The following is a 24,009-nucleotide window of genomic DNA, read 5'->3' as shown; positions in this document are numbered from 1 at the left end:
CCACTGAAGAACTTGGGAGCAACCTTGAATCCATGCTGGGCCATTATTGCATTAAGTGTGCAGAATCTTGATGTTAAGTACAAATAGAGCTAGGACATCTCAATGTGTTTTCAAATGCAAGGTTATGTACTGTGTCCTTTTAAAATTCAAAAGGAGAAAGTTGATATGGCATAAGAGAAAGAATGAAGGTGCAGACTAGGCTATATTGGGAAAAATTACTAGAGAAAGAATCAAAATAAATGGGGCTGTATGATACGTTAGCAAAGACCTTCCCACTGAGGATAAAATAAGAAGGCACAACAGGAAATCTGGAAAACTAGGAAAGACAAGTTGTTTTCATTTTATGTTTGTAATGCAATAAAATTACTAATATTTGCTATAGTACCTTCATTTGGCTTAAGGATTCCTTTTTATGTTGGATTCAGACAAGTGTCAAATAATTTAATGACAAGAAATCAAAACTTAGAAAATGCTGCATAATATACAAACACTGCTGAATACTGCTTTAGTTTCTAATTTTTAAATTAGGTAATTTTTTCAGAATTTTGTGCTATCACAGGGTGAAACTACCTATAACCTGACCTATTTCACAGAAACTTTTTATTAGATACTCAAGTACTTTCAAACCCTAAAAGAGTGAAATTAGCTCTGTGTTCTGAATACAACCTTGTGTCAAAGTAAAATTTCTAAATCATTTAACTTTCAACAGTCAAAACTCATTGGATTTCTCTTTCTAAGGGTGTTTCCAATAAAGTGACCATTTAAAACTTTCTGATTCCTTTGCAATGTAGCTGGAATCTAAAAAAGTCTGTTGTTTCATTGCATTAAATAAATATTTAAGGATATATTTAGGTCATTTGCCTAAAATTGGTCTCTTGTCATTAAAATATGAGTGTTATAAATAATGAAATATGGAAATAGAACAGAAATAACTAGCATGTAAAACTAATTTTACTTCCAGGTGTACACATGTGAGCTTATTACAAAGTTATGCCTAAAAAAAGCTCTCGAGGAATAATGTAGTAATGATCTTTCGTTGATTTTGAGTTAGTGTTTGCATTGCACAGTCAGAAAATACCTCAGACTACTTTGCTTGTCCTGCCCACAGCAGTAGAAGCAAAGACAAATACTTGCTGGGGGATAGAAGAGAAGATATATTCCTTTTCCTTCCTTCACATCTAGCAACAATGTGAAGCCAGAACATCTGAGAAAGTGTGTTTCTGTAAAGTTAAGAAATAAAGATTAAATTAAATTCAAGTCCATCCTGCAAGGAAAAATGGAACTGTAGCAAAAGGCAGTACTAGCAGTAGACAACAACGCTCAGTGAGCTGCCTCATAGATCCAGAATCAGGAATCCTTTCTGTTAAGCACAATGAAATATCAGCATTGTGTCCTCTACTGTTGAACACAGACACTCTGACACATTGCCCATGTTAGCAAAACTCTTCTAATTTGAAACACACAGCATGTAGTCTTTGATAAGGGGACAGGAGACTATGGTTAGGATTAAAAAGTTTTGTGTAAATATCTTATGTTTTGTATAACAATTGCTAATCCATTTGAGTTGTACTTTGTCAGATCTGTTAAACAAAATCTGCTGCTGGGTAAATTGTGGTTAAGAAGATGAGGTGAATGTTTTCATTGTTGTGAGTCTCCCAAAATTATTTCATCCCACTATTGGTGAACAGAAGAACAAACCATTATTTTATCAGTCTGTAAAAAAGCTTCCCACCATCTATCTTGAAACTTAACTCCAACACTGATTCCGCCTTTTGCAGAATTCCAGATTTTCAGATTCTCCTGATGAGCCACACTTAACATTTCAAAACACTAAGGCTTTTTGTTTATTATTTTCAACTTGGGCCACTTTTTTTAGTTGTTTTTTTGGGGTTGTGTTTTGTGTTTTGTGTTTGGCTATTGGTTTTCCATCACTTGTGTTGGTACACGTCATCTTGGCACTGTAGGCACCTATACATCAGCATCATTTAGTTTTTTATTTCTCCCTTTCCTGGTCAGTAATTCAACAATCAGCTTTGGAACAGTTCTATGGTACTTAGCTCTGCAGACTTACAGGAAGTGTGTGTTAAAGAGTTACAAGTGTTCACCTCCCAGCTTACCCATTTATAACTAATTTGTAAGTGTCTGTTAAGAATTCAATTTCCTCATTACCTTAAGGATAAATCCCTGGCAATCTGCCATGTCACTTGTTTCTCTTTATCAGGAAGATTTCCTTTTCTAGTAAGGTGAAATATGACCTGTTGTCAAATGATAACATTTTTTATGTCTTTCTCAGATGAGAACTGTTGGCAGGAACATGATTATTGCAGCAGAAATGGCCTTTGTTATAAATGTTATTTCTGATTACTGACCACAGGAGCCTTGTACCGTGACAGGCAACAGCAGTGACCCCTGTGCTTGATCTGGTGTCAGCTGCAGTTCTACTGATGAGAGTAAGAGAGACAGGGGTGACAATGGCAGTACATAAATCACTGTTATAATATGATGAGTGGAAAATAACATTAAGAAAAATTTCAACTTTGGTATGAATCCTAGCCAGTACTGTAAACTTAATGTCTTGTTCTGGTGATGGCTTGGTGCCGTATCATGAGCAATGCTCAACCTTGCCTTTATTTTCCATGAAATATTTAATTCTTTATTTCTTAGTCACCACTTATTTGGGTATGAGATAAAGATAAAAAAGAAATCAAGAAAAGTAATCAGACATCGTATATTTATTGTTCATGGAACAGAAATAATAGCAATGTCACAGACCACGAAGGGTTACACCATTTGCAGATTCTCTGCATTCCCGAGAGCCATTATGGATTTGGAGTGAATGTGCCAATTGACTCAAGCCCCATTGTCCTGTGATCCCTGCCTTGTATGTCTCCCCCTGGAGGGGGAAGGGGAGTGGTTTATGGTTTCATTTTTAGTGGCAGTACTAAATTGGGGAGTACCATTCCTAAACCAGGACACTCATGCAACATAAATGTCTCTAAAAAGATGCTGCTTCTAATTTTTATAGATGTTTCTCAAGCAAACATGATCATATCCTGTTTTATATTAAGTGACTATTTACATTGGTGCTATTCCAAATATGTTACCTTAGACATGAACAGTGACAACTATAGGTAATGCCAGACAATGTAAGATCACGTCCTTAACATTTTACAATCTAGGCTTTCACAGTCGTAAAATATTTTGCCAGTTGTGATCTAGGAGAATCCTGTAGGTTCATGAAGGTGCTGTAAATAATTTTGCAGTTAAAACTGGTTCAATATAAGTGTCATGTGTTACTACAGGGAAGTTGAACATGGAATACAGGGTTTTAAGTGCAAAATAGTAAATTTGTTGTTCAAAAGATTCATTAAAGTTGTTTTAACCTCAAAATATTGACAATACAGTAACATCATCAGTAGGATTTTGCTAGTGAATCAGCCACCCAGCCAAAGTATCATCCAGATAAGGCTTGTTTCTCAGAAAGTCACAAAGTTCACCAGCAATATTTTTCAAAGCGCAATGCATATTGACTTAGGGCTGTTCCCATTTAAAAGGTCATAGTAAAAAAATTGTTCTCATGTAGTATCCCATGATTATCAATACCTTCCATTTCACAAAGAATAAAACAACTCTGCATCACAAATAAAACTGCAACAGGTTGAAGTGCAGTTATTAATTACCTCAGCTTTACTGGGCTCCTTTATATCTAAAGAAAGGTGGATACCTCCTGTCTTTCTCCTCATCATTTCTTCAACTGTTTCTCTAAGCATGAGACACATTTCGGGCCCTCTGACTGCTGTAACACCTCAGAGTTAACTGGTATACATGTAAGAATATTTACTCTTTATTTGTTGACTTACAGGCAATTGTATCATCATAACAGAGCACAGATCTTAGATTAGATATCAGAGAACATGAAGGAGTATTTGCAAAATATTGATATCTCTGAAATAATAATAAAAAGTACATCTCAGGAAAAAGCCTGTTTTTCATTAGAAACAGCCTCTAGTATATCTTGGTACTTGGCATGGAATAACCCTTGCCCATACTAAATTCTGTTTCCCTTCAAAACATGGTTGGCCATATCCAAACTGCCCACTGAGAATAGTTCCTGGCCTGTGTTGAGTCCTAAATTATGCCTGGAACTTGTTGGTCATGGCTGTGATTGTTCTGGAGACCACTCCAGGAATGTAAGAGTATGGGTGATGGACTTTCAGTGTCTGAGAGTGGTATTTGGCATCACTTTATTCACTATTAAAGATGTAGTCCCAAGAACTGCTCCTGGGCTGCAATACAATCTAAAATACCTTCAAAGCTGGGGAGAGAGATCCCCTCCGCATGGTTTGTATACCAAGTACATATTTCTGAGAAAATTATTTACAGGAAGAGAAAAGAGAGACCTACTTTTTTTCCTAATGGGAAATAGCAGGAAGAATGAGGTGAGAGAGTACAGTGAATGTTGTTCTTGTTTTAGGAAAACCTAAACTAGAAATACACTGATGACTTTGGTTTTTATAGAGCTTTAATTGTGATCCCAACAATTTTAACTCTTATTCTGCAAGAAAAATAAGAGAATAGATCCCAGAGTAAACAGTGAAAATAGTAGTCAATAGACATAAAAAAAAATAGGACTGAACTACTCAACATCCCATTTATATAATTTTTTTCTACCAAAATTAAAGATTTAATGTCTGCTAAAGGTCAGTGATACAAATCTGAAGTTAAATGTCTAGTTTTCAGAGACAGTGGTTGTCTGTTTTTCTCATAGACTTCTGAAGATTAAGTATAGAAAATATTTTAAAATCCAAAGCTTTGGACTGGCAGTAGGTTTTAGGCATACACTTGTGAGGCACTGTGGTATACTGGATGTAACAGTGACCATGCAAGAAATCCATATTTCAAATGCTTGATAAAGAAGGTTTGCATATCAGTTCACTCAATGAAAATGTCTCAAGGCGGGCCAGGAGTGTAAGAGTGATTAGCAACTCCCTTTCTATTGTTTAACTATAATGTATCAAGCAAAAGAAACACCCAGACAATTCTACATTTTACAAGACTGCTGGATTCTGGGAAAATAAAAAATTCACAGCTTCAGACAGCTTCTCTGAACAGTGCACCTTGCTCACTTGCACTTTTGGAAAATCCAGGCTAAGTGTGGACCTTCAAGTGACTCTGGACACTTATGGACTGATTCCAAATTAAGAAACAGATGACAGTTACAGGTAAAACATCTGAGCTACTGGAGGTAGAATGAAAAGAAAAAGTGTTGACATACAAGTGAATCAAAAATATAATTATGTCATGTATCTGAATCCAAGAAATTTCTCAGAGACTCTTCAAAGAAGTTCTGTCAGTTGCCATACATCATTGAGATAGTAAACCTGCAGAAAGGCAGGATGGATTACATTTCTTGGATGTGAAAGCCCAAGGCAGTCTCCTCCCAGGGACCTACCAATGGGATTTTAAATTACGTGGAACTTCTAAGCCAACACGAATACAGGATCAGTATTGGTAAAGTGCCCATAAAACATTTGAGAAGCAAAAAAATAAATTAAACAGATAACAAAAGTGTAAAATCAAACACATTACAAACTATAGACAACAAAACACTGAAATTCACAGTGAAACCCTGTTGATGAAGAAGGATGAGAAATATCAAGAAGAATAACTTTTAAAAGCAATAAACTATATCCCACTAAAAATAAAATAAAAATGTCAAGAATATATTTATGTTTTATTGATAAATGGAAAATTAAATATTATCAAGGAAAAGTTTCTTTGCTTTTAATAAGAAAGGTAATAAATCATAGCTGTATATGGAAGAAAAACAAAAAATAATGAAGTTACAAATAAATAAACGATGCTGATTTGTTTTGGGGAAAAATGCAAATAAATGAGCTTGTTGGTAATTTAGTTTGCCATTTTTCAATAACATGGTGGAATGATGTCAGTAGAAGATCCAATATTTTAGAATATTAGTTGGTTCTAAAGAAATAAAAATATTTGATACTGCATTTTCAACTATGTCACTCTTAAGCATCTCATTGAAAGGAATGATGCTGTTTGTCAAATAGCATTCTGAACCTCAGCTGATCTGTATAAAGAACTTTCTTGACCCCTCTGGGATTCCAGCAGTGTCCATCTGCACCTTCTCTTGCATGGGATATGCTCTGAAAATAGCATATCAGGTCCTGTAGTATCAATTCACATAAAGACGGGTAACAGAATAGAATTTCAAATTGAAATTTGTTACCTCTAGGAAATGTCCTGCTTCATTTACAAGTAATGACAATATCATTTAATCATGGTGTTCACCATCAGCTCCTGCCTCTCCTACTCCACAATACCTCAGTGGAGCACGACCTTTTCTAATACTTTACAGTTTAAAGATACCACCTCTCCACTTTAATTTGAGATGACAGCCACCACAAAGATGTTTTTATCCTCCATCCTCACCAAACACCCAAGAGGATTCGAGACCTATAGATCCTTCTGCAGTAAACATGACACCATGGCAGCCCCTTCTCTGTACTTCCATTTCTCTGAATACCTCTCCTTGGCCTATTAGAAAAGGAAGACATTCCTACAGATAAGCCTTTGATCTTATTTCAACAGTTGCTGTGCTGAGAACATAAAAATAAGGTCTTACATGATCTGAAATGTTAAAAAAAAAAAACCAACAACACCAACAAAAAATCCCTAAAACTTTTGTTCTGGAAACAATTAAGTAAGGGAAAACATACAAACATACAAATAAAATGACCACCAGGTATTTTAAAGAAGACACACAATGCAATCTTACAATTTCAAAATCTTGAAATTTAGAAGTTTGGCATTAGAAGACCTAGGATTTTTAATTTATTTACATAAAATTTAGGATTTTATATTTAGTTTTAGAAAGAAAGTGCTCCAGGTCAGGAATTCAGCAAAAGGCATTAGTATCATGTAAACAGTCAGATACACAGATTATTCCGTGCCTGTACAGAATGTACAACACATTACAAACTTAATCCTGACTGAGCCTTTAGACATTAGGATGATTCCAGATAATTGGAAAAATAAGGAGAGCCATGACAAAAAAATTGTGATAAGATCTTTAAGGATGTGACAAGTTACACCAGTTACAGCAATCTCAAGAACCATTGAATCACTTTGTTGTATTTTGGATTATACAGACAGTCTCACTGCTTAACATCTCTGAACAGCTAAAGCATGACAAAGAGAATTCCAGCACTCTTTGGCAAGAAGGAAGGAGAACTGAATTTACTGCAGGAATATTTCTGAAGTAGATAGTCATGATCCTTTCCTTTTTGGGATCTGACTTCTCTTATGTCTTGTTGAGCATATAGATATAAGCAAACAACAGTACTTGAACAAGTGAGGAAATAGCCAGCACTAGTCCATGTGATATCTAGAACCAAGCACAAGAAGCTGTTGACACCTTTACTGCTCATGATGTATTTGCAGGATCAACACTTGTATAACCCTGAAAATAACTGTAGCTGACAGTGGGTGACAGTTCCTATGACAGACCCATGCAGGGTTTTTTTTTATGTCACGCTGCAGCCCTCTCCTTTAGAATGTGTTGACTAATCCCTGTTTGCCAGAGGCAATTTATATCCCTCCCTTCTTTTCAGGTGTGAACACTGCTCTTCAATATTGTCTTAGTGCAAAGTGCTGTGTTAGGAAAAATCTGTACTATTGTAGGGGTTGGTTTCATAACCGCAAAGATCCCCATAGATTTCAACATCTGATAGGCAGTGACTTGTAGTGCCAGAAATAGGGACACAATATCATTAGGCAATGGAAGTTTCGCTGTGAAGTACTGTGAGTCTGGAACACAGCATCATGTTCAATGTGCAGAAATTATATCTTCTGTTATTTTCAGTGGTGTTAAACCACCTATAAAAGGACTCTATTCTGTGACTGGTACTTAAGAGGAGTATGGAAAGTACAGGAGTGGGAGGGACATGGGGAAGAGAGCTTTGCATTTGTGTAACGATCATGACTGTCCCCCATCCCGCATCCTGGCACCTCCTTATCACGTACTGTTGAATGTTCAAGCCTTGCTGATGCAATGGTTTGTATGGTGGCAGGAGGGGGTGCAGGTCATGCAGGAGAGAGGAGGGTGAGATACAAGCTGCCCTCCTGCCCCTTGGGAGCAGGACATGCCGCAGGCTGGGTGAGCTCATACTGGCATGGAGATGCTAAAAATATGAGTGTAAACCTCAGGGAAAGCACAAATGGCAAAAATCATATTACTTCATGGACAAAAATGGCCACTAGAAGCACTACCAACTGTATCAGTCTCAACAGCAGCTGAACACAGAGGGTAGGAAAACATCTATTTTAATTCCTTTTCCTCAGCTGTCTAATTTGTGTCTATTATATTGTGTAGGTTGAAACTAGTTGGTAATAAACAATGGTAGTACATGGCACATCCATGTTTCTTTGCAAATGAGACTGTGGGTAAAAAAAGGTATTTCTTGCATTTTCCTTTCTTTTACAAAGAATACTTGTATTAACATTCTTACACTTGTGGAGAGTACTTGGTTTTCTTTTTAAGAACATTTTTCCTTAAGTGGTTATGCATGGAAAACATCAAATAGTAATAATAAAAAGCCAGATAAAGTGAGGATTAGGCAGCAGGATTAAAGTCAAATGGCTACAAAAGCAGTAATGGTAACATATAAATACTGTATGCTAAATCACATGATCAGTTATATTCATCTGTGTTTTATCTGTACACAATCATCCTAAGAGAAGATGATAACCTGAACTGGAGATGTTCAAAAGACTTCACTGAAAATTGCAATCACATATTTTGAATATTTTGAATAAAAATCCCCAAACCAATAATGTTGCATTTGAAATTAGAAAGGAAACAATAATGTAATCGTCAGTTAAATCTATACTAATGCCTTATTCAACTGTAGAACATATATCCTAAGAAAAGGCAAGATTGAGAGTCATGAGTTTGCAGGTGACGAAAAAAAATTAAAATCATTGCAGAAATTAGTCAAAACAGCTCATCTCCAGGAGACAAAAAAAAAAAAGTTGTTGATCTAGTAGTAATCAGTACAGAAAGAAAAGCAATATGTTAGTTGATGGTAGGAATTTAGCAGATCTGAAGCCAGTTAAGTACTGAAGATTTATGTACTCAAAAGAACTACCTTAATCTAGGGAAAAGGACTGTGGATGCCACGAAAGCAGACTGTCTGCTTCTCATGGTTTATGAGATTTCATGGAGATCCCTTTCTGAGGCAAGCAAAATGTCCGATTTTGCAGTCTTGAGCAATTTTTATGTCTATATATATTCATTCAAAAATGCCACATACTCTTATTTGTACACAATATTTTAGGTGCCCTGAAGGCAATAATCAGATACAAAATAAATACTGCAGTGAGGAAAGAAAATAAAATCCTACACACAACAGAATATCCATTGCCTTCTAAAAACCCTAAGCGTCTCTTATGTTCCATGAGGAGTTACTTCTCTGCATCTCACCACTGCTCTGTTTGAACACCAGTTGAAGTCACCCTTTGCCCATTGCTACAAAAATCAAGAGTTTATTGTTTGCTCATTTTATGGGAGGAATGTAGGTGCTCTCACACAAATTCAGAAACTCCTGCAATGAGATGACAAATGTTTTGTTCATTCCTTAAGCACTGACAGGAATATGTAAATATTTTTGGAATATTTATGTTGAATGGTGGTGCCAGCTCTATACTTTTAAAAGGAACTTTTCAAGCCATCAGTCTGAGAAATGTCCAAGACTTTGAGCATGCAAATAATCATAATCACCAGCCCAACATGAAGAGCCAGGATATAAAACATCCCTTTATCTCTGTATCACATACGCATACCTGTTATCAATATTTGGTGTTTCAATATTTGTCACTGCTTCCAGACCTCTAATTCAAGGACAGAAAACACACTTGTGCTTGTCTATATGTCAATAACTGTTATGTATCTAACTACAGGAATGCCACAAAAAGCAAGCTACAGCTGCTATGCAGATTTCACCAGTATAAAATCTATCGTAAGTGTGGGTACAGACAAGTGGTGATGGATCTAGAATGTCTTGGACTCCATCCCTCACAAGCATTTCAGCATTAGACTTACTACCTTTTATTTTCATTTTCATTTCAAGAAAAAGCAAGAGTATTTTTAACATAAAAACATACTTCCTAAGATTATTTTGTTCTTCCAAAAAGTGAAGAGTTTTATGTGACTTTGTGCTTATTGGGCATGTGCCTGCACTTTGCAGTAAAATTACAATGCAAAATGTCTCTTTACCTTGTACTTAATTTTAGAATTCGCATGATACAAAATCACATGCTGAGTCCTGAGGCTATTAAAAGACATTACCTGGAAGAACTTCATTATCTTTTGAAGTCAATTTTTTTAAGTCACATGCTGATTTAAAAGAATTTTCATTATTCTTTGTTGCTGTACCAGAAAATAAGAATAAAAAAATTGTAGGTATTTTGCTATTTTGAGAACCACATCTACCTTTTGATTATTATTTCTATATTAAGATCATTATTACACAGAGGGTTTGTTCTGGTGGCCAGTATATCTATTCTAGCCTATAAAATGAAAACACAGTTTAATATTATGTCTAAAGGTTTGCAATATATTTAAATGGCAGTGCTTTTTCTATCACTAAAATCTTCTGAAATCAAAATGTCTGTATATGTGCATCAAGCTATATGGAAAAGAATGAAGCCATGTAACTAAAAGCAGGCAATATCTGTTTTCTTCTAACTTCTTCTAAAAACATCACAAGATCTCTGACAGTCATGGAGGTTAGCCAAATTTCTGGGCAATGTCCAGTCCTGGTCTATGCTACTCCATGAGTTAAGCTGACTTCTTAAAACTGAACTCCAAAATCTAGTATTGATGTCAGAAATAAAGTCATCCTTTAAAATTCCTCTTTTCCAGACAATTTTTCAGACGTATTTTATGCTTCCGAGCAAATAAAATTATTCTTTCACAGTTATATTTTAAAATACCTGAGAGCACATATTCTGCTGCTACAGTTCCATCGACTGCAATTTACAGTGAAGTAACTGCCCCCAATTAAGGTGAAGTGTTAACATATCTGAGAGCTACATTCTGGAGTATGGAGAAAGCAGAACTGAACCAGGAGAGTGTCTAATGAACTGAATCTGCTAATTTATTCAGCGCTAGACAAGAAATAGGGTTGCAAATCTCATAACATTATCACAAAAATCCCTATGGAAAGCAATACAATGATGCAGACAACCCTAGAAAATGATGTTGAATCAGGATATCTAAAATGAGAGCATTGCATGTGAAATCTGACCAAACATATATCATAGTTAAAGACAGGTTTTCTGCTGATTTCAAAGGATCTAGACACACTGTTCATAAGCAGAATCATAGAATCATAGAATGGTTTGGGTTGGAAAGACCTTAAAGACCATCTACTTCCAACCCCCCTGCCATTGGCAGGGGCACCATCCACTACAAATATGGAAATAGCCATTTATATATGCACACAAATATATACACCTATATACGTATATATATACACATATATACACACACAGATATATATGTGGCAGTTACCTATGAAAGGAGAGTAGATTGTGGGGAGAAAAAGAGGGAGAGGGAGACAGAGAGCCTCTGGGTAACATAAATAAACATTCAGGTTACCACTGATCATTTTTTTCTTGACCTTATTAACACTCAGATGAAGAGAAGATTGGGCTAGATTTTAACCTCAGTCACTTCTACACAACTCAGAATCATGGAATCATTATTCAGGTTGGAAAGACCTGTAAGATCATCGAGTCCAGCTGTTAACCCAGCACCACTGTTTTCACATCTAAATCATACCACCAAGAGCCACATCCAAGCACCTTTTGAACACTTCTAGGGATCATGATTCCACCATTTCCATGGGCAGCCTATTCCAGGCTGATAACAGTTTTTAATGCAAAGATTGGTGGTACAAAACCACTTGTAATAGGAGTAGTAAGTTGGGCTGCTGGTTGGAGCACTCTCTGTAACCACACTTACCTCCCTTTTCTGACAGTATAAACTGCTCTGGCAACTAGCAAAGGGTCCTGGGCTGAGTTTATGCATTAATACAAGAGCACTTCCTACAGTCTGAGCTGGAGCAGAATTTAGATTTATCTAAGCATAGTTTGGGGGAAATTATTAAGGCATACCAAAGAACTCCAGGATAGGCTGCAAATTTCAAATGAAAGTGGTAGTTGTAAATTGATAGCCTTCAGATGTTCTGACCCATAAACCACTCATCACTCTCTCTCATTTCTACTGTACAGGAAAATGAAGAAATCACAAGAGACAGCTTTCGGTTTCAATTTTTTGAAGGGTCAGGCTGTTGACAGGAACATCTGGCAATTGAAAGTGGCAAACTTCTAATAGCTACCTAGGAGATGAGGTGTGAGAAGCACTATTACTCAACTGAAATAAAAAAAAAATTACTAGACATGACAGGAGAGAAAATCACAGCTTTTAATTACATCCAGTTTTTACTTTGGATATAAAATAACTACCTTTAGTGATGGCTTGATTATCATATTGGCATCCTGTCATCTCATAATCCATTTAGGAATAAAATTGTTGATAGCCTGGTATTTAGTGTTTATCTACTGTGTATTTTAAGGTATTGAGTTACACTTGAAGGCCAAAGTCATCTGTAGTGTAAGTGACAAAACACAAACTACATTCTACTTAATCTCTGGACAGGTGTTGGAAAGAAGGCCAAATAACGACATATTTATCAACACCTTCGCTTAGAATTCTTTGCCAGTGATGTATTTTCCAAAGGGCAAAGTTATTTACTCCTGACACTCCTTTTAGAGCAGAATCATCTTCAGTAACACTAAAATAGAAAGTTGCATTTTTTTAATCACCAAGGAAGATGAGTCATTGTAATGAAGAAGCAGGAAAAAATTGCCCTGTCAGGCCTTGAGCTGTGCAGGCAAGAGCAGGGAAATTCTATGAGAAGGGCTGAGTTGCGAGAATTGGCTCAAGCTGGTTTTTGTATGCAAAGGCACTGTAAATGAAATTTGCCAGTTAAGCTGTCACCTCTCCATAGCCAACCCTACAAGCACACCCAATATATGCAACTAACTGCCAGGCTCACAGTTTGCTCTTCAAGGCACAAAGTGCCCCCTCAGTCTGCACAGCCCCAGATCTGCATCCCTTTTCAAGGCCATGCCCCAGCCCTTGAGATACTGCCTCCACTGCCCACAATCCCTCCTGTCTGGTCTGATTTTCTGCATCTCTGGCATATGATACCATTCTTCCCAGTGCAAGGTATTTGCCCTTCCACCTTATGTCTCAGCTCCACAATCAAATAAATCCCCTGGAAATGCTTGTGCTGAGTTGATGTGGCTTTCTCATCCACTTGAGGCTGAAGGGAGGTGCTGGGTGAGCGAAGTCTGAAGAAATATCCTTCCTCTGCAGCGCCTCAGGAGGAGGCTGGAATGAAGGAGAGCCTGCTGCAACTGAGCATGGAAAAAGGCCGACAGGCCACTGCCTGTTCTGAAAGAGAGGGCAGGAGAACCTGCTGCCATTCACCATCCAGGCTGGATCTGCTCTCAAAATGTTTCACTTACTGCAGTTTGCAAACTTGAGTTATCCATTGTGTGTGACAGCAGAAGAGAGAAGGTGACTTATATGCAGGTGAATGGTTATATATTTTTTTTTCTTGATTTTCTTCAGCCTTAAAGCCTTATTTATTTTCTTGAGCACACAGCAATATTTTTCTGGATGGCAACAGAAATAAGAAAATGTAAGGCAGTTCAATATATCAGCATTTTTGGTGCCCCTGTCTCCTTTGTTTGCATAGATACAAAAGTTCTGTCATAAGACCAATAAATTTTAGACTAATTAAGCCAAAAGGTGGCATGAAGAAGGTCACAATCGCTACAGACATTTGCATGTATCTTAGGACAAGCAAGGCAGAATTTTTGTTTTTTAATCTTTATTCTTGCAATAAAGCTCTGAGCAAACTTGATATACTCATTACAGGAGAACCAAAGACAATTTGTCCTGACCCTGTATTCTATTTTAAAGGATGATTTCCACTTATTTATTTTGGAGTACTGTTATTTTACCCTTGGGATAAGAGATGAACCAAATTTAAAGGCTCTAATTCAGAGTTTAATGACTTCGGTGGCCTCTTTTCCTCAGACTTTACTGGAAGTCTCTGGCACACTGAAATCATCACCCCAAATCCTTTATTGTACAGAAGTAATTCTGTCAGAACAACCAAGTATTTTCCATGGGATGATTAAAACCTGCTTAATTTTCTCATGTGAACAATTTTGAATTTGATATAATAGGAGTGACTGGAACAGCAGTGGTTATCAAAGTGGATTAATGGGCTTCAGAGAGTTTCTGTCAACTGTGATATGCACAGATCATGATGACAACTTCCAACATGTAACAGCATAACCCATGTCTGTGAATACAAACCAGAAAGTACCAAGATAATAAAAAAAATACATTTCAATGTCTCCTAACAATGTAAAGAAGGTAAATGTATAGTCAGAAAAAGGTTTTCTTAGTTTCAAAACAAATATCAGTTTAAACTTTTTAGAGTTTTGTTAGCAACAGCTTTATAAAAGCTATACTTTTTAATTTGACAGTGTTACCTCACCCAACTATGGCAAACAGCTCATTTGGCTTCTAGAATTACATTTATTTCATCTAAATAATTAAAATAATTTTTTTTATGTGCTTATACAGTTCCTTGGTAAATGTCACTCCTTCCATTTATTTTCCACTTGTTCAATTAGGTTGCCTATCCACAATAAAAATAAAATTGCTCCTCTCAAATGATCACAAAGATCAGCATCTTTTATTAAGCCTGTTCAAGACATGTAGAGCTTCTGAATTAAATATAGCCAGAATAAAAGGTGGTAGTAAAAAACTTCATGTTGCCTACTTCCCAACTCGTTTCAGTGTATTTGATTCATGATGATTCTGAGTCTTGTGCATAACCTCATTTCTGCATAATTTACCACAAAGACTTGATCAGTCAAGAAGGATATTAGACAACTGTTTTATTACCAGTCAAGACTAATACTGTAAACTCAGGGATTAAACAACATGTACAGACTCATGTCTGGACATTTCAATTTTCAAGTCACATTGTCAGAGCCCATTTATAACATTCTCCTCCTTAACCAGAAGTGTAGATTTACACACTGTCATTTTCATGGAGAACTGGTCAAGCTGAAATATTTTCTCAAGTTTTGCTGTATAATAAAGGTAAATTTCAAGAGTATCCCCAACTTAGTCCAAAATTATAAGGGATTTTCTCTCATCTGTATCAAAGCACAGAGTGGGAAACGTTTCCTTTTACTAATGGCGTATTTTGAACGTTAACCCATCTTAAAATTGAAATTAAAATACTCACTCTCCACAAGAATTAATTTCAAAAACACATCTTTATATTATACCTTAGTACATGGGTCAATGTTTTTTGCTAAGATCATCCATGGTCCAAGGCAAAACTGAAAGCTGCCATTCTGTCTCCTTTCTTCCTCCTTACATTAATTTGTTTTATTCATAAAGTTAAAGATTATTTAGTTTGTTTTGGCTGCCATTGGGTGTCATGGGAGATGAAGGGTATGCCATGCTCAGGTGGGTGCCGCTCAGTTTGCCCATGGCCATCACCAGCCACATGCGACTCAGGTCTCTACTGCAAACCCAGAGGTTGCATTAATGGGCTGTTATGTCCAATCCAAATGTTCCAGCTGTAAAACTGGACACAGAACAGCCAGACACCATGGAATGACTTCCTGGCCAGGATTGTCCTGTGTTAGGTTAGCAGAGAACAGGGAGGGCAAAAGCTGGGCCATGCTCACCCCAATGCAGCAGGCAATAAAAAGAGTAGTCTGTCATTTCCTTTGGCCTACATCTTTCTGTCTTTAAAATCCTTGTGGTTTTAGCCCTCTTGCCACATTTTAGAATGCTTTGGAAGAAAGTTAAAAATCAGGACATTTTTCTGCTTTTGGACATCAAAGATGCCCCTCTGTCACCCAGTCTTTTATTACGTAGCCTATTATTGTTCCTGGACAGTAAGTTTGAGCTTAATCCCCAAGATCTCTCACTTTCTCTTGCTCCTGGTTCCACTACTGGGCTTTCAGCCCACATTGGACATTATTTTTTTTTCACTGAGAACAAAGAATATTTTTGAGCATCATTAGACAAGTTCTATGCATGTGTCTTCCATTTTATCAGTCAGAGAGATTCTAGGGAGATTGCTTTCTTTTCCAGTATCACCAGAATGTCATAAAGCTGTTAGTATTTTCATATTAAAAGCAATGGGATATTTGCCACTTGTTTTTATGAGGACAGCATTAGGGCCAAAATCTTAACTGAAGGGTTGTGTTTTGTTTTTTTTTTAAAGAAGAATTGATTCATACCAGTGTTCCCTTCATTGTTGTTTATCTGGCTAAACTGTATACTCTGTGTTAAGTATTTGTTTTTAACTCGATAAGGCCAAAATCATTTTGGTTGGCATTTACTCTGAAATGGAGAAACCCTTAGAAAACCGTCATAAAAGAATTTTGTTAAAACCTTGGTTCTAAGCAAAATTTAATATTTTAAAATTAATCTTGTAATTAAAAATTAATTTTTTAAACTATTTGATTGCAACATTGGATAGAAATTGCATCTTCAAATAAAATAGGTTCAAATAAGGAACTACATTCTCAGTCCACATTAAGTTAGGCTTAAAATTTTGTAACAAATACTTTCATTTGTATTAAGTAGTTTGTGTGTGCTACACTATCTTAGACACTTTTTCATGACCAAAAGCATAAACATTTTTAACTCAGATCCTGAGACTAATTGTATTTTTATTTTCGTCTTTCATTTCAGCTGCATATTGATCAATCCTAAAACTTCTAAAGACTTCAATTGTAAAAATGGCAAAATATGATTGAGAAACACACCATAGAAAACAGACTCCAAATAGATTTTTGCCTACCAGTTTATCAGTTAAAACAGAAACATAAAAACTTCAAAAAAGAAATAAAAAAATATTTAATAATTTATTAACTTTTACACTATCCAATGTCATCTGAAACAATAATGGAGATAAGAAAGAACATGCTATCTTCCTATGTAGCTTCAGTTTCCCTTTGATGTGTAACAGCTCATTATGTATTATTTTTAGTAGTGGTAAATCAGTTTTTTCTTTTGCTTTTATGGGTGTTTCATACAGTGATCAGTGGGAAACAGTATTGAAACCATACAAAAAATTGTAATCCTTCAAATTGATTTGTTTTTTTTATGCAACAAATTTTTAATTAAGCCACTTATCTACTTTTTTGTCTCACAATGTTTTCCTCCTTTTAATTCATAGTAGTCTTTGAATATACTTTGCAGATGATTATGAAAAGCCACTGGTAGAGCTGCAGAAAAATTTATATTTTGCTTACTCAGCTTGTCAGCCTCTTCTCCATCTGTATGTCACTGGCATTGCCAGACTGTGGAAGCCATATATTCCTGTTAAGAAATAAATATTGAATTCAAGATCTTAAGTTATTTTCTCTAAGTTATCTGCACTATATATTCTCTCTTACCTTAAAACAGTTTAGAATATTTTATATAAAATGTCTGTATAATAATATATTATGAAATGTTATGGAGAATGATATGACAGTCAAGCTGAGTTTTCTTAAGCAAAATCATCAGATATTGCTTTCACTGTTCCTTATAACACAGAAAATTACAGATACTTAAGAACCCATGGCAGTCAACCATTTGTTAATCTTTAGCATCTACAGAGCTAACCCAAACTGGTTGAAAACATCATAAGATTTTCAGTTTTCTGCATAAAATTGTTTCCTATGAGCAGCACAGCTTTCTTGAACTTATTATTAAAACCAGAATACTTTCATCAAAGTAGTTCTGATGGGACACCACGTCATAGTTTTTGAAGGAGTTGTAGCCCTGCTTTTTTTACCCCTACATTTAAAGGATTGACTGGTTTTGAGATATCCTATGAAATTATATATTTAAATTCTTTAGGCATGCTTAAAAATCCAAATTTCTGTAACTATCTGAATGAGTAAATGAAACTTCTCACAGCAAAAAATATCTGAATGTGAATTGAACTGCAGGCACATACTTAAAATTCATTCAACAATATTTTATTCTAGTTATTAAGTTCAAAAAGGCTAAGTTGTCAAGGAAAAAAGCTGATTTTGCAGTTATCAACAAACAAAAATAACCTCATAGATCCGCTTCTAATGGAATTAGGTGATACTGTAAAAAATGTGGGGAAAAGATATTGTTTGCAATCTTTCAACCATAAACTATTATATTGTACTATTATAACAATACTATTCCATTTTATAAGCTGTCATTAGTAATAAAACTACCATTTTCTGCATTTGCAGTAGATTTACAGCATATCTCCCCGGTTTAGTTCTGGAAAGCATTTGAGGTGACCTATTGCTTGATTTTGCTCATTATTTGAGGCAGATTGAAAGCCAGACTTGCATTTATTACTGTCACTTCATCTGAGGGAATGGCCCCCTGGCTCTCAGAGGCTCAGAGTAGTTTCAAGATTGCACTGAAAATCCTGTAGCAACTCAGCTCTGCGTTAAACTGCTGGTCTGTATCTAGTTTTGTTCTAGTATATGAGAGGCCTGTTAGAAAGTGGACGAAGTTATCTTATTAGCTTGATTTTCATGAGATAGCCAATATTTGGAATTCTAATAGCACTTTTTCTTTATTTCATTTTCCCATCTCCAGTCTTCTGATACTCATCAGGAAGTTTCAGATGTAACCAAATCTTCCAAATATTTCCTAACATTCTGTGCCAGTGATTTGTACTTGAGGTAAAACCCTGGTTCAACTGAAAATAAAAACAGCACTTGATTTTGTATTACTAGGAAGCACTTAATAAAAATGAGAATCTCATTTTTACATCAACCCAACACACATTTCTCTCAAAAGTATCAACAAAATGACTTACGCTTAAATTTTACTATCAGAAAGATAGTTTAAAATCCTCTTCCCTCCTGTTTAAAACAAAACCAGAAGGCAATACCCAGTTGGTTTCTGTGTTGGCAGCATGGATTTAGACGATTGTGTTGGCACACCTGAAATGGAATCTTTGACATGGGGCACACAGAAGTGGTCAAAGAGTTCAGTTTGGTGATCAAGTTATTACTGCTGATGAAGTAGCTGATCCCTCAAATGACAGCTTGGGGAAAGATCTGAGAGAAGAAATAAAAGCTAAAAAGGAAGGGTGACTGCCTTCTGTTGTCATATGACTCAAAAAAAGAGTGTATGAGCCTTGTTTTCTTAAAGTTTTTGTTCTTCTGTAGTGTTACTGGAAAGTTGACTCATTTTAGGAAATAAAATTGTTGTTCCTTGCAATAATTATGGTTGCTTACCTTAGTTTCCATTATGTGATTGTGATTTCGCCTTAGAGCAAATCTAAATCACTCTTTGGGGCCACAGAATTAAGTAGGGCTGCTGGAGTCTTAAAGCTTAGTAATGTGCTGGGTCTCCGCTGGAGTAAGAGGAGGGTGACTACCCATAGACGTTAGGACCTAAAGAAAATCCCCTTGGTACAACCCATGACAGTAGGAAACATGCAGGCCTATCCTGTAGAGTCAGATCTGGTAAAATGAGAAATAAGTAATTTTTTTGGGGGGTGTGAAGGGATGAGACCACTATTTCTGGTCTCTCCATGAACAAGGGAATGGGAAATGACATTCCCAAGCCCACAGATGCAGCGTTAGTTCTGTTTGACTGGCAGAAGGAAATTTTGCTTCCTTTCCCTTTAAGTGTGTCTTTTTTTAGAGAGGCATCTGTGTTTTCTGATGTTTTCTAATACAGATAGATCTAAATTTTTTTTTTTTTAGTTTTTTTTTTTTTCTGTAGGGGGTGCATATGATATCCAAAAATTTAGGAAAAACCAGTTTCAGGTAGTAAGGAAAAATCTCAGTGGATTAGAATTCAGTGGGACATCAAACAGTTGTTTTGATAATTCAGAATTAAGAAACTCTATATCTTGCTTGGAAGGTTACTAGTATTCCTGAGTTGCAACCATACAAAACTAAAATTAGATTTACACTTCATATCATCACCCTCATTTCTAGGCAAGTGACTAGCACTGTTTGGAACTAACTTTCACCTGCGTAAGACCTCTTCTGTGCTGTCCGGTCTTTAATTCTGACTACAAGGAGGTGCTCTTGCAGCCATTTCATTATTCAGCTTCTTGACAATCTCATGGGATGCAGATATTCACAATTCCTATAGACATACATAATCAGAATAGATATTAAATTTGTATTAGTAGAAGTCAAAAAAGTACATTAACCCTCTTGGCTTTCCTGAGCAGCTGGGAGCAGTATCCAAATATTTTCTATTGCAAAAAGTTTATGTCTAGAAACAGGGATGTTGTAGACATAAAAACTTGCCCCAGTACTTTAGACTAACTCCTTGACAATCTCATGTATTCTTATGGTCATCAGTGGGGCTACCTGTCTGGATTCATGGGGATGTTGACAAATCATATTACATCATTTAGCGTTTCTGCATTACTTTCACACTGAATTCACAATTACAGCTATGTAAACATATTCTGGACTTTTAGAGTCATAATTTTAATGGTTCATGATCTCATGCTGTCATTTGTCTGTTGTAATATGATAAACACATTGAAGTAAAAGTGATACATTTACTTTAACTGATATCATCAGTTACTTACAGTATAAGGTTTTTCCCAGGTTAGTATATTAGTCTGACTACTGTAAATAGTACCTATTGTTTCACTGACTACCATTTTGGTATGCTCTTTTTGGAAACAGATATTTATTTGCTAAGACCTTGTTTAAAATTCAGAATAACTGATTTTCAGTAAGGAAACCTGAATATCCCAGGAGCCACTTCAGAGCAAGTGGATTGACATAGTTAGGTGAAGGGTATAATATTCAGCAATGGCTAAAAGACATTCACTGGTGAAGAGATCAGCTTATGAGCTGCTTTGACCAGCAAGCATTTTATATCTAGCTGGAAACAAAGAGATCATTTATCTTACCTTTAAACCAAAGATGTCCTAAAAGAATTGCAGTGGTATCTTTGTCTTTAGCCATTACCACCATTCAAACTCTTCCTTTTATTTGCTAGCATTTATTTTGAACTAATTCATCAATAAAAGTCAGAGTTGGAGGGGCACAGAGGTAAAGACTGCATGACAAAAAACCTGTGCTAGCCCTAAATATCAGCCAGAGCTGCTTTTGACTCTGCTTTCTTGAGCACTAAATGCACCCAAGTTCTGAAATGCAAGACGTAATGATTATTACAGACATTTAATTTCTGAGCATCTGAAGAGAACAGGTTACATGACTAAATCCTCCTCTGGATTTAATAATTGAATTTACCAACAAATTTACAGCAGCTGAAGATGTGCTGTTCTCACTAAAATTAGATACGGATCAGATTTTTCAATGGAGAAATAGATAATAGACTGTGAGACTATATTTGTATTTCTAATGAAAATGTTTTCTCATCCAAGCTTTCAGTCTTGGACTTGGCCTGTTTTCTTCATGTGCTCAGACTTTTCTCACATTAGGCCATCTCTACTGGTAATGTACATTATCGCAATGAGCTCATTCTCATGTATTTCTTTATACTTCTCAGAATCTGGAGAATGAAAGAGCAATTAATTTGGCTAGGATAAAATTAAATAGACACATCCATAAAAATTGTTGATGCTGGCTACAATAACTATTTATTTTTATTGTACTATTTTTCTTTGCAATGTACCATTACAAGTTGGAAAATACCCTAAAACATAAAAACAAGCTCACAATGCTGCAGTCCAAAGCGTTAACATTACTCTCCACTAGATCTATTGACATCACCAATTAACTGTGTTAAATAGTGCAGAAAATGTAAAAATTAGATGCAGCACATTTTGAGCCAAGCCCTACCTTGTGTTATAATTATGCTTCAGAAAAGTCCAGTAAAATACTTTTGTGTACATACAATGTGGCAACTACAACTTCAGGTGGCAAGAGGAATGCCCTAAGAAAGTGCTCTACCTTCTGTATGCCAGATATCAAGAAAATCAAAATTTCAATGGGAAGAAAGAGATTCCAAAGTAGGAGAAGGGGAAAATTCTCAGCTAGTTCACCACAGGTCTCTCTAAGTAATCTCTCTCAAATTTATACCTGTGACTAGTACTAAAAGGAGACGTGTAGCATTGATTTAATACTCCAAATGCTAATGACAGTATTGCACTTGTATCTTCATGTTAAATGCAATGCTTTCATAGTTGTCACAGATTTATAAATCCTAGCATATCAATTTTCATCTGCTGTTCCTATGAAGCTCTGATAGAGCTCATCAGAAAGCATCATTCATAAAGGATTGTTAAGTAATTTTTGGTTTGATGGAGATCTCGTTTGAAAAGAGATATTTCTCCATCTTCTCTCATTTTCATAAGAAATAAAAGCTGCTCATGGAAAACCAAGTAAGTCGTCAAACAACTTGAAATTTCTGGAAGTAACTTCCACCATAGAGAACATGGTAATTTGTCTTGTCACTGCAATAGTTTGACAGACAAAAAATCATTTACAACTCTACCTACAATTTCAAAGTATGGTTTCAATATACTGACAAAGCTACTTCAAATGTGGAAAGGTTAACAGAATGTATTGTTTGCTATGATTAGATGGTACTTTGTTAAAATACCTAAAATTGAGAGCCAGTGGCAAAAGGTCGTTTTGTGCTGTTCGCAAAAAGTTACAACTGTTTTATTTAGTTAAGTTACTACTGCTGATTTACATGAATGCAACAAAACATAAAATCTGTTCTGGTAGTTTGATCTACCACTGCATATGCAAATCCTCTTTATTCAATTGGAAGATCTTAAGGAAAATCTTAATTTTAAAGGAGAGAGAATTCCGGGGGAGGGGGGCGGGAGGGGGCAGGGGGAGAAGGGGGGTAAACAAAACCAAAACAAAACTAAAACCAAGAAAAATGTGAGTTTCACCTTCGTCCATGCTGCCTTTCAGGGAGGAGTTCATCTTACCAACAAGGAACAAAGATCTCATGTCAATCAGCAAGAGAGATTCTCTTACATTCGTGCAGAAGGAGTGACTCATAGCCATATGTTGGATAAAGCAGTGGCAGAAGATGAAAGAAAGTATTAAAAGAAATACTGTGATTAAAAATTGGACCTGTAACTTTAGTACATACTTGGTTATATACAAGATTAAACAATCATTTTATGAAAAGGTTTCATTTTATGCAACATTTTTGTCAAAGAAGACAATTAGTAAAGGTAGAATGAAACAAAAAACAAAAACAAAAAAGCCAACAAAAACCACCTCTATTTAAAGATTGTTTAATGAGTTTATTTAAAATTTTATCATCCAGAGCTCTGAGGAACTGAATAGCACTAAGAGAGCCAGATAAGCATATGTGCAGAAACTAAGGAAGCCAAGTTCCCAGCATCAGACAATTATGTAAATATGTGCTGATTTCCAGGTGCAGGCAAATATCTCCACAGGAACACTGTCACTCTACCTAGAATTTAACAAGCTGGAATTAACATCTATACCACTTGGTGTATATCTCACCTACCATATGTGATTCAGTCACTAGTGGACTGTCTATAATAAATTTTGGTGAGTAGTTTTTAGTTTGACTACTTGACATATAAAATGCCTACTTTTGTGAAATCTTAACCTGTTAACTGCTAGTTTCATTTGACCCTCTACTAGAAATGATGAAAGGATTACTTCCAATCTCTTCTTCTCACAGTTTTACACACTTCAGCTACAGCCCCTCAGTCATCTCTTTTTCAGCTTGACAAGTCCTTGTCTACATAAACTGTTCTTCGTACAGAAACTCTTACACATTTTCAGACATCCTTCTCTGACCCTACTCCATTTTTGAATTTTTTTCTGACACAGGAGGACAAGGTCTGTGCGGAGCAGGCAGGACATATGCACCTC

The sequence above is a fragment of the Manacus candei genome, unplaced genomic scaffold, assembly GCF_025592945.1.
Source record: "Manacus candei isolate 608988 ecotype Guabito, Panama unplaced genomic scaffold, ASM2559294v1 h1tg000019l, whole genome shotgun sequence".
Classification (NCBI taxonomy): domain Eukaryota; kingdom Metazoa; phylum Chordata; class Aves; order Passeriformes; family Pipridae; genus Manacus; species Manacus candei.
The sequence above is the reverse complement of the archived record's forward strand: the minus strand, read 5'-3'. Positions refer to the sequence as shown.